The sequence below is a fragment of the Balaenoptera acutorostrata genome, chromosome 6 (assembly GCF_949987535.1).
Source record: "Balaenoptera acutorostrata chromosome 6, mBalAcu1.1, whole genome shotgun sequence".
NCBI classification, from domain to species: Eukaryota; Metazoa; Chordata; class Mammalia; order Artiodactyla; family Balaenopteridae; genus Balaenoptera; species Balaenoptera acutorostrata.
In genome coordinates, this window is record NC_080069.1 from 118,399,903 (window position 1) to 118,411,455 (window position 11,553).

General features: G+C 49.2%; 1 protein-coding gene across 2 annotated transcripts in view; it reads right to left on the reverse strand.

Moving 5' to 3' along the window:
* ZER1 (zyg-11 related cell cycle regulator) overlaps positions 1–7,129 on the reverse strand; it is a 31,095-nt gene extending 23,966 nt beyond the window's left edge. For both annotated transcript variants that reach the window (XM_057548979.1, XM_057548978.1), the window contains exon 1: positions 6,980–7,129. The gene's annotated coding sequence lies outside the window, so the exon portion shown is untranslated. The remainder of the gene's footprint in view (positions 1–6,979) is intronic.
* Between the last annotated feature and the right edge of the window lie 4,424 nt (positions 7,130–11,553).

Consider the following 11,553-nt stretch of genomic DNA (forward strand, 5'->3'; position numbering starts at 1 on the left):
CTTTCTCCTACCTCACCTGCCCGGGGCCCTAGAGCAAGGTCTGTTCCTGCCCAGCTCCAGGCCCTTGCTTCTCAGGCCTGGGTCTCCTGCCACGAGGCCCACTGTGCCAGCTGTCCCAGTGGTGCCGTGACACCCTCGAGGAAAAGCACAAGAAACAGGCTGCCTGGACCCTGGGCATGGACTTCCTTTGCCTGCACTCACTTTCAGATCTTGACCCAAAAGGAGCACCGCTGGCAGGGAGACGCACCCTGCTGGAAACTGCCAAGTCCAATCTCTTCAAGCAGTCATTCAGGGCTTCCAGAAGTGGAACCAGCTCTGCGGCCTACTCACCACCCCCTGACTCCCTACTCCAGCTGAACTGGCCTCCTTCGTTGTACTGGCAATACGCCAGAGGCACAAGGTCACCTTCGGACCTTTGGTCATCCACTTTCTGTTCTAAATACTGCCCCCAACCCCCCAAACACATTCATGTCCCTCTTCCAGGAAGCATCTCCCAACCACTCCAGCCCACACTACCTTTGAACTCTCCTCTTGACTCAGCTGATGTCTATGCACCCTCAGGCCTTAGTGTCACTTCCTCCAGGAAGCCTTCCCTGACCCGCCAGGGTGCTCCTGCTGTGTGCCCCCATAGGCCCTACCATAACAACTAACATTTGGGACTGATGCTGTTTTAATTATCCAGCTTCCCTGCCAGACGGCCAGCTGCACGAGGGCAGGAACCGGGCTGTCTCCTCTGACATCATCCCTGTACTTAGCCCAGGGTTACTGTCTATTGAGCACTGTAGGTCCAAGGGTGAGCGAAACCAGACAAGGTCTTTGTCCTCGTGGAGCACACTGGCTCTGGAGCGAGACAGATCTCCACCTAAGAAGCACACAAACCCATGCCACGTAACTGGACCCAGCGCTCTGAAGGAGAGGGTGGGACCTGGGACTCTGGGTGCCCATGCCAGGGGACCTGCCCTGGACTGGGGAGTCAGGGCAGGCGTCCTTGGAAGTGACATTTCAGCAGCGACCCAAAAGATGAGTCATAGTTCACTCCGGTGGCGGGGAGAGAAGGGAAAGGCGTTCCAGGAAGAAGGATAAGATGCTCACAGGCTGAAAGGGCAGAGGGTGTGGGACACTGGCACCATGGGCCCAATACCACAACTATTGGCTGAACAAGGGGCTGCACACCCCATGTGGGCCTGACACTTTGTAGGGTTGCAGCACATGCAGGGAACCTGGGAGGCAAGGCACGCTCTCAGATTCCTCCTGCCCACCATGCCCAGGACAGTGCTGGGCACCCAGTGGCCACAGTGGAACCCTCACCACTCTGGATGCGAGAGCCGCCAGGGGCTTTGCCCTTTCTGCAGGATGAGCCCAGTCACCCAGGTAGCCACTCTGCCCTAACCCTGCTCCGCAGGTGGAAGAAACACCACCTTGTCAGCTGCCAAGATCACCAAAAGCCTCCAAAAGATACCGGGCAGGGCTTCACTGGTGGCGCAGTGGTTGAGAATCTGCCTGCTAATGCAGGGGACACGGGTTCGAGCCCTGGTCTGGGAAGATCCCACATGCCACGGAGCAGCTGGGCCCGTGAGCCACAATTGCTGAGCCTGCGCGTCTGGAGCCTGTGCCCCGCGACGGGAGGGGCCGCGATAGAGAAAGGCCCGCGCACCGCGATGAAGAGCGGTCCCCGCACCGCGATGAAGAGTGGCCCCCGCTTGCCGCAACTGGAGAAAGCCCTCGCACGAACCGAAGACCCAACACAGCCAAAAATAAATAAATAAATAAATAAATAAATAAGAAAATCCTTTTTAAAAAAAAAAAAAAAGATACCGGGCAGGTGGCACAGATCTGCTAACCACGTTTTCGCGGTGCTGACCCCGATGCAGGGGGCTGGCGTGAGCTGGAGGAGGAAGGAGCCATCTGTCTTGGCACCAAGGCTGGAGGCCTGGGGGCCGGAGCACCCTGCCACTTGGGCCCCTTCCAGCTGCAGCCTGGCACCGGCCAGAGGTGGCCATCTCTAGCCACCCCATGCCCAGCCCCTAGGGTTTCTCATTCTCGTGGCAGGCACCAGCCATCTGGGATTCTGGCAACGGGAGATGGAGGGAACTCTGATTATGACAGAAGAGCACACAGTAAGAAGAACCCTGTGTCTTTCTCCATCCGGTCTCTTGCCTGGATCCACCAGGAGCTATGACATCCTGGGGGTGGGCAGCAGTGGAGAGCGAATAGCAGCAGACACCTCCAAGTTGGCTGTTTCCAGTCTGAGCTCCTTAAGGGGTTTATTTCATATAGTCTCTAACTTAACCAACAGACGACATTCCCTAGGATCCTGTGCTTGCGGCTAATTCATCATTTATATAACAATCTGTCAAACGACCCCTCCCCCAGCCCACAAGCTCCAGGAGGACAAGAACACTTTCCGCTTCCACACTCCTGGATCCTCAGGGCCTGGTCTGTGCCTGGCACGTAACAGAATAAAGGTTTGTTCTTGCCTGAGTTATCACACTAAAAAACCGTGAGGTAGAGATTGTTACCCCGTTTTCTGACGAAGACACTGAGGCTTGTCTAAAATCACACAACTAGGGACTTCCCTGGTGGTGCAGTGGTTAAGAATCCGCCTGCCAACGCAGGGGACATGGGTTCGAGACCTGGTCTGGGAAGATCCCACATGCCGCGGAGCAACTAAGCCCGTGCACCACAACTGCTGAGCCTGTGCTCTAGAGCCCACGAGCCACAACTACTGAGCCTGCGTGCCACAACTACTGAAGCCCGCGTGCCTAGAGCCCGTGCTCCACAACAAGAGAAGCCACCGCAATGAGAAGCCTACACACCGCAACGAAAAGTAGCCCTTACTCGCCGCAACTAGAGAAAGCCCACGCTCAGCAGTGAAGACCCAACACAGCCAAAAATAAATAAATAAATAAAATCACACAACTAACAAGAGTGGGACACAATCCAAACCTAAACCAAACCCATGCTTCTCACCAAACCATCCAGTCTTCTGTCTATCCAATGTAGGGGGAAGAGAATGTGAGGTCCAGAGGAGGGAGCATGGGACCCCACGAGTGTCCTGACCCCCAGCCTCTCTGTTGGCTGGGGGAGCCAGAAGCTCTGAGCCTTGGAGCGGCACCCACCCTGTGAAATATTAACCCAGGAGCTGGGGGGAAAACCCAAACAAATATCCTATTTACAGAGGCTGGAAGCTTTCCAGGAGGGAGCGGATCACAGGCCAGATATTGGGGGTGGAAGGCTGATGTGAAGGGAGCCAGGGCAAGTACCAGGGGCCCCCTGGGGGCAGGGGTGCAGTTGAGGATCTGAGCGCATCCCAGGGGGTCACTGACCTGCACAGACTAATCTGCAGGGTGGGTTACATTAGGAAGATATGAGGGGGGAATGCGCATCGCCCCTCACTGGTGTCACTTGGAGGCAGAGGGCCTTGGGGATACCTGGGTTCCAGGCCGGCAGTCAAACAGTGATCACAGCCATACTGAGCACCGTATTCCAAGGACTCTGCTAAGTACTCCACATGCATTAACTCACTTAATTCTCCCAACAACTACATGAGGCAGGAATTATAATCGACAACTTACAGATGAGGCAGCTGAGACTCAGTGGTGACGTAACTGGCCACAGACTATGTATATGTACAAGGGTCTATATGTACATATCAGTATGTATACATGTATTCATTAGTTTGAGACCCAGGATTTTGAGCTTTCGATGCATGTTTTCATTGAAGCCACAAATAACCTATAAGGACATACTCTTTTGTTTTCCAGATGAAGAAACTATGGTTCAAAGATGTGCAATGATGTGCCCAAGTCCCCCAGTAAGTGCCTGGCTCTCTCCACCATTATGCTATGGGCAGGAACTGTTTCTCCAAGCCTCAGGTCTCCCTTCTGCGGCATGAGCCTTTGCCTGCTTACAACCTGGAGGGTCCTGGGCACTGAGCGTAGATGATCGGGGATCACCGGTAACTATTCTACAGGCATATATCATTTTTTGACCACAGGGCTAGAAGCTTCCTGAGGACAAGACCTAGTGTGACCCATGGGGTCTCCATGACACAGTGAGTGTATGACTGGTTGGTTGCAGGTGAAGGAGCCTCAGCTCCATGACGTCCCCAGGCAATATTTACCAGCCTCAATATTCATCAGGGTCCTTATCTGTCAATGGGTTGCAAACCTACCACATGGGGTTGCTGAGCAGATGCCATGAAATAACAGCAAGAAGGTGGTAACCAATAATTATGGAGTGATTTCCTAAGAATAATGCTTGGAGAGATCCTTCTGTTCATTTCTGAAGCTGGAAAATCAGCTTCAGTGATTGAACCAGATATAGGATGTTGGTCTCAAAGTAAATGATCCAACAGGGGTCTCTGAACTCGCATTTCAGGGGTCAAGAACAGCTGAGGTACTGAAGCCCTCTGCCCAAAAATAAGTCGCAGAATCCTGGTGGTGCTAATGATAACAAGAACTGTTTTTAACCTTTGTAGAGAGCTTTAGAATGCACCGAACTCTTTCATCCTCCCAGTAGCCTTCAGTTAGTGTAGAGATAGGAAAACTGAGGCGCAGACAGGGGATAGGACTTGCCCAAGTTCACACAGTGAACCAGAGCAGAGCTGGGTTTGAACCCAGCTCCCCAGATGAGTAGTCCGCGCTTCTACCCCCAACAACCGGCTCCAGCACCCTGGCTCTCAGCGTTGGTGTGCTCTGACTTCTCATTTTCAAATCCTCTGCCCCAGCTGCCCTGCTCAGCTTATGACCCAGGCCTGATGACATAGTCCAGGCTTGGGGATTGAGGAGAGAGAGCAACCATTGTTCCACTCCCTATAAGGCAGGCTGCAAAATCTCAGCCTCTGCTGGGCACATCTAGGATCAACAGTCTCCAGCAAATCCGCCACACACAACCCAACCACACAAACAGAGCCAACATATACTGCCCTTCCCAACCCGTCTCCATGTCATATTTATTTCAACACCATCATTTAGCCTATATTATATGGCAGAATAGGGATTTGCTTGCTCTTTTAAAAAAAAAAAAAAGCCCCCATAACCTTCCACTGGTGTGAAAAAAGACAGGACCAAGCCACCATGACAGTGATGTGCAACCACTGTTCCCACTGAGGGGTGACAGCAAGTTTCCACTTTGTCTCCCCCACTGTTCTCCAAAATTCTACTAGTTCAGGGAGGCAGCCAACAGCTGGTGACATCATCAGCTGGTGCTAAAAAGAAAGGCTTTGAGGTAGACACATGCAAATATTTCCTCACCATTGTCATTGCCATCGGCATACCTGCAATGTCCTGAGGATTTAATATGTGCTAAATAATGCACTAAGCGCTTCAGTGCATGACCTCTCATTTAGCCCAACAATCCTATTTTTACAGATGAGGACGTTGAGGTGGGAAAAGGTGAGTTGAAAGTGAAACTGACTGCTGGCTACTATAGCTCTGTGGGTGGTACTTGACTTGGCTGCTTGACTTGCCCAAGTTCTCACAACCAAAAAGCAAGTGGCATGACCATATTTAACTACAGTGTTCTATGGCTGTCCTTTTAAAATTTATTCCATCAGTGGCCATTATAAAGGTGGAGAAAGGGTACTTACAATGCCAGGCCAGAGCACAATGTCCATTTGTCATCTAGAACAAATCTGTATTTTCTCTGACCACCAGACACTTCAAATTAATACAGTTCTGAAAGGGTGCCCCATTAGACACCCTGTGACCCTGCATCACATGAACAGCCCCTGATATCCTCCCCACCAATATCTGGCCCCTACTCTTCTCTGACTTCCTTGTCAACCACTCTTCCTCTCCTTCACTCTGCTCCAGCCCTACTGTCCTCCTGCTGTTTTTTAAAATCATCAGATATACTACCTCAGGACCTTTGCGCTTGCTGCATGGCTTGCTCCCTCCCTCCCTTCAGGGCTTTGCTCAGATATCACCTTATTAGAACCCTTCTCTGACCACCCTCTATAAAAAGGGCAACCCCACTCTCTGGCACTTACCGTGGCCCTTCCTGCTCTATTTTTCTCCACCCTACACATATTTTTCTCCACCTTACATATATTTCTGATTTGCTGAATGAACTAGTGAAGTGAAACAGAGAGACCCCCTCACCACTGGCAACCACCTCCTGCCCTAAGTACACTCTCCTGTGACCCTTTTCAAAGCTGTCCTCAATGCTCATTCTAACCAGTTTGAACCCTGAAGAGAAACATTCTGTGGGAAAGATCATAGGGGGTGATTTTTCCATGAGGGCATCAGGCATTCCCCCTCTGATTTAAAAATCAAATGTGCTGACAGGCACAAAGACTGGAAGTCTTGGACTCCTTGGGCCAAAAAGCAGCCAAGTCAAGTTCCACCCACAGAGCTATAGCAGCCAGCAGTCAGTTTCACTTTCAACTCACCTATCAGGCTCCCTTGGCCCTTAGGTTTGCTACCATCCCATCCCTTTGCCACCCTGTTGGATTTCCCCGCGCCTTGTCATCCCTGAGCTTTCAAGCACTGCTTTGGGGAAACTTAAGCTCATCCAACAGGTAGGAGGGGCAGAGGCTGCCTCTTTCAGCCCTGCATCTATCCCCCATTTTGTAGGGGCATGCGACAGGGCGTCATTTTCTTTCTGGAGGAAGGGTGCTCACTTTTAAAGGCATGTTTCTCAGACCTGGCAGCAGGGGTAGAGAAGGGAGTCTTCCCACCACTGGCCGAGATGGACCTTTGCAAATGGTTGCAGCGGCGATGGTGAGGCACCGTAGGCAAGAAGGGAAGGGGGGAGGACGCAGAGATATCCCTTGGCCCCGGGAGCGGACGGGATGCTTCCTCGGCGAGGAGGAGCGGAGGATGCGGCCCGGGAGATGCTGGGGAGGCATGGGATATCGTCAGGCTAGGGCCGGGGTCTGCGGAAGACGGGGGTCGGAGGGGCGGAGCTTGGGATCCCAGGGACCGGAGCCCGAGGCGGGATGGGGGTCGCGCCGGGGGGACTCCGTGGCCATTACCTTGCCCTTAGGGCGGCGGGCGGGGCTGAGGGACGCCGGGTGCTGGCTCCGGGGCCCGGCCCCTCCCCCGATCCGGCTCCTACGGCTCGCAGCCTGCAGCCGCCGCCGCCTCCGCTGTCAACAAACCCGGGGCGCGTCACTTCCGGGGCCGCCCCTTAGCAACAGCTAACGGGTTCCCCCGATGGGTCCCGCGGCGAACGCGGGCGGCGGCGGCCGAAGGTTCCGGAGCTCCGCGGCGGCTCCCCTCCCGGACACCGGCTGGGTCTGCGGTTGGAGGAGGGAGCGGTTGGTCCCCACCCCAGTCCTCAGCGCGCTTCTCACGGGCTCTCGCTGGGCTCGGGGGGCTGGGGAGGACCCGCTCGGTGACACCGGCTTCCGGGCCCGTTCTGGCTTGCGGTTTCCCAGAGTCCAGGGAATAGTTAAGGGCGGACTGACTCCACCTTCCTCGTCAGCACGGACTTGCCTCCAGCGCCAGCCCCTACATCCAGCGCCCTATTGAACATCTATCCATGGCTTATCCGCAGGTAGCTCGCACCCACGCGTCCAAAAGCGGTCACCATCTTACCCCCCCAAACGCGCTGCTACTTCTCCAGCTAGTTAATGCGCCCTCCAGGCAACACGGCTGTCACCTGGGAAATGGGGAGTCGGCCTTGGCCCCTGCGTTTCCCTCAGCTCCTCTTCCAGTCGCCAAGTCCTAAGGATCTCTCAAACCAGCCCCTCCCCTCCTCCGCCAGTAGTGCCCGACTCTGTCCACCATCATTTCTCCTCTGGATTTCTGCAACAGCCTCCTAACAGAACTCCCTGCTCCCTCCCCTCATTCTCTCCACAGTTCGACAGTGAATTTTCCAAAACCAATAAATCTGACCAGGGCACCCCGCTGCTTATAACCCTTAAGGTAGACAAGGATGATCTGTCCCCCGTCTCTCTCCCCACCCTCTCCCTTTATTTGCCCCCCCCCCACGCTTTCATTCTCCAATCCAGACAGTTTAAAGCATTTTTGGTTCTTTTAATGATCCTCTTCTCTTCCATAGGCTGAAATAATTTCTTCCCTACTAAACACTTTTCTTGCTCCCATCTATATCCAGCACACACTCCTCGTCGTTCTGGTCTAAGTTTAGATGCTATTTTCTTGAGGAACCCTTTCTTGACACGACCCTCCTCCTAATTCTAATAACTAGTTCTGTGGATGTTTTCGTTCTGCACAGTATCTTTTAGTCTTTGACAATGTGTAAGCATGTTTGTACAATTTTGAATCCTTTAAAAAGTCTTTTGATTTTGGATTCTCAAAATAAGATGTGCTTGTTTAAATAAAAAATCCAAACAATACAGAAATACATGGTGGAAAAAATGAAAAGTCCCATTCAAACCCTAACCCAACCCCAATTTCATTCCCTTCCCCAGAGGGGACCACTCTTTAACAGTTTGGTGAGTATCCATCCCCTTAGTCCTTTAAATATATGCATGCATATGTAAGAGCTAAAACTACAAAATTCTTAGGAGAAAATAAAGGCATAAGTCTTTGTGATTTAGGGTTAGGCAATGGTTTCTTAGATATGACACCAAAAGCATAAGCACAAGAGAAAAAAATAGACAAACTGGATTTCATCAAAATTAAAAACTTTTGTGCTTCAAAGGGCACCATCAAAGAAAGTGAAAACACAACTCACAGAATGGGAGAAGATATTTGCAAATCACATATCTGGTAAAGAACTAGTAATCCAGACTATATAAAGAATTTATGACTAAATAATAAAAAGACAAGTAACCTAATGTAAAATAAGCAAAAGAGCTGACTAGACATTTCTCCAAAGAAGATATGCAAATGGCCAAGAAACACAGGAAAAGATACTCAACATCATTAGTCATCAGGGAAATGTAAATCAAAACCTCAAAGAGATACAACTTCATATCCTAGGATGGATACGATCAAAGAGATAGACAATAACAAGTATTGGCCAGGATGTGGAGAAATGGGAACCCTCCTACGTTGCCGATGGGAATTTAAAATGGTGCAGCAGCTTTGGAAAACAGTTTGGCAGTTCTTCAAAAAAGTTAAACATAGACTTATCATATAACCTTGCAATTCCACTTCTAAGTATATACCCAAGAGAAAATTTTCACAGCACCATTATTCATAATAGACAAGAAGTGGAAATAACCCAAATGTCCTTCAATTGGTGAATGAATATGATATGGAATAATATAGTCATACAATGGAATATTATTTGGCGAGAAAAAGGAATGAAGTAGTGATACATGCTACAATATGCACGGAACTTGAAAACATGCTAAATGAAAGATACCAGTCACAAAAGATGATACATTTATGATTATATTCCTATGTCCAGAATACACAAATCTATAGAGACAGAAAGTAGATTAGTGGTTGCCTAGGGCTGAGGGGGTGGGGAAAAAGGAATTACTGCTAATGGGTACAGGGTTTCTTTCTGGGGTAATGAAAATGATCTAAAATTAGATGGTGATGATCATTGCATGGTTGATGGATGATAGTTGTATATGTACAGCTCTGTGGATATTCTGAGAAACAGTGAATTTTTCACTTTAAATGTATGCTCTAAATGTATTGTATGTGTGGGGCTTCCCTGGTGGCGCAGTGGTTAAGAATCCTCCTGGCAATGCAGGGGACACAGGTTTGAGCCCTGGTCCGGGAAGATCCCACATTCTGCGGAGCAACTAAGCCCGTGCGCCACAACTACCGAGCCTGCGCTCTAGAGCCTGCGAGCCACAACTACTGAGGCCACATGCCTAGAGCCCATGCTCCCCAACAAGAGAAGCCACTGCAATGAGAAGCCCACGCATCACAACAAAGAGTAGCCCCCGCTCAGCACAACTAGAGAAAGCCCGCACACAGCAATGAAGACCAAAAAAAAAAAAAAAAGAAAAAAAACGGTATGTGAATTATATCCCAATGAAGGTGTTAAAAATACATTTATAAACGTGTATATGTAAACTCATAATGTAGGATGGATTTAACAACATAAATAGAATCATACTGTACAAATTGTTCTGTGACATATTTTTATCACTTTTTATGTCAGATCATATAATCCTGTTTAATTCTTTTGAATGGTTGCATTGTATTCCAGTAATTGCACAATCTTCTTATTGGTGGAATTTAGTTGACAAATTTAGGCAGAAGACCTAAATAGACATTTCTCCAAAGAAGACATACAGATGGCCAAGAAGCACATGAAAAGATGCTCAACATCACTAATTACTAGAGAAATACAAATCAAAACTACAATGAGGTATCACCTCACACCAGTTAGAATGGGCATCATCAGAAAATCTACAAGCAACAAATGCTGGAGAGGGTGTGGAGAAAAGGGAACCCTCTTGCACTGTTGGTGGGAATGTAAATTGATACAGCCTCTATGGAGAACAGTATGGAGGTTCCCTAAAAAACTAAAAATAGAACTACCATATGACCCAGCAATCCTACTACTGGGCATATACCCAGAGAAAACCATAATTCAAAAAGACACATGCACCCCAATGTTCATTGCAGCACTATTTACAATAGCCAGGTCATGGAAGCAACCTAACTGCCCATCGAAAGACGAATGGATAAAGAAGATGTGGTACATATATACAATGGAATATTACTCAGCCATAAAAAGGAACGAAATTGGGTCATTTGTTGAGACGTGGATGGATCTAGAGACTGTCATACAGAGTGAAGTAAAGCAGAAAGAGAAAAACTAATATCATATATTAACGCATGTATGTGGAACCTAGAAAAATGGTACAGATTAACCGGTTTGCAGGGCAGAAATTGAGACACAGATGTAGAAGACAATCATATGGACACCAAGGGGGGAAAGCGGCAGGCGGTGGGGTGGTGGTGTGATGAATTGGGTGATTGGGATTGACATGTATACACTGATGTGTATAAAATGGATGACTAATAAGAAAAAATAAATAAAAAATAAACGTTAAAAAAAGAATATGAAAAAGAATGTATATATATATGTGTGTAACTGAATCACTTTGCTGTACAGCAGAAATTAACACAACATTGTAAATCAACTACACCAATAAAATAAATTTATTAAAAATTAAAAAAAAACTCTCATAAATTCTACCACTTAAGGGGTAAATATACCAAATAATACCAGTTCTACACAACTTCCATAAAATTGAAGGGGAGGGGGCTTCCCTGGTGGCGCAGTGGTTAGGAATCCGCCTGCCAGTGCAGGGGACACGGGTTCGTGCCCTGGTCTGGGAAGATCCCACATGCCGCGGAGCAGCTACGCCCGTGAGCCACAACTACTGAGCCTGCGCGTCTGGAGCCTGTGCTCCGCAACAAGAGAGGCCACGACAGTGAGAGGCCCGCGCACCGCGATGAAGAGGGGCTCCCGCTCGCCGCAACTGGAGAAAGCCCTCGCACAGAAACGAAGACCCAACACAGCCAAAAATAAATTAAAAAAAAAAAAAATTGAAGGGGAGGGAAGACATTCCTACTCATTTTATGAGGCCATCACTACCCTGATACCAAAGATAGACAAAGACATGACAAGAATATAAAACTATAGACCAATATCCCTTGTGAA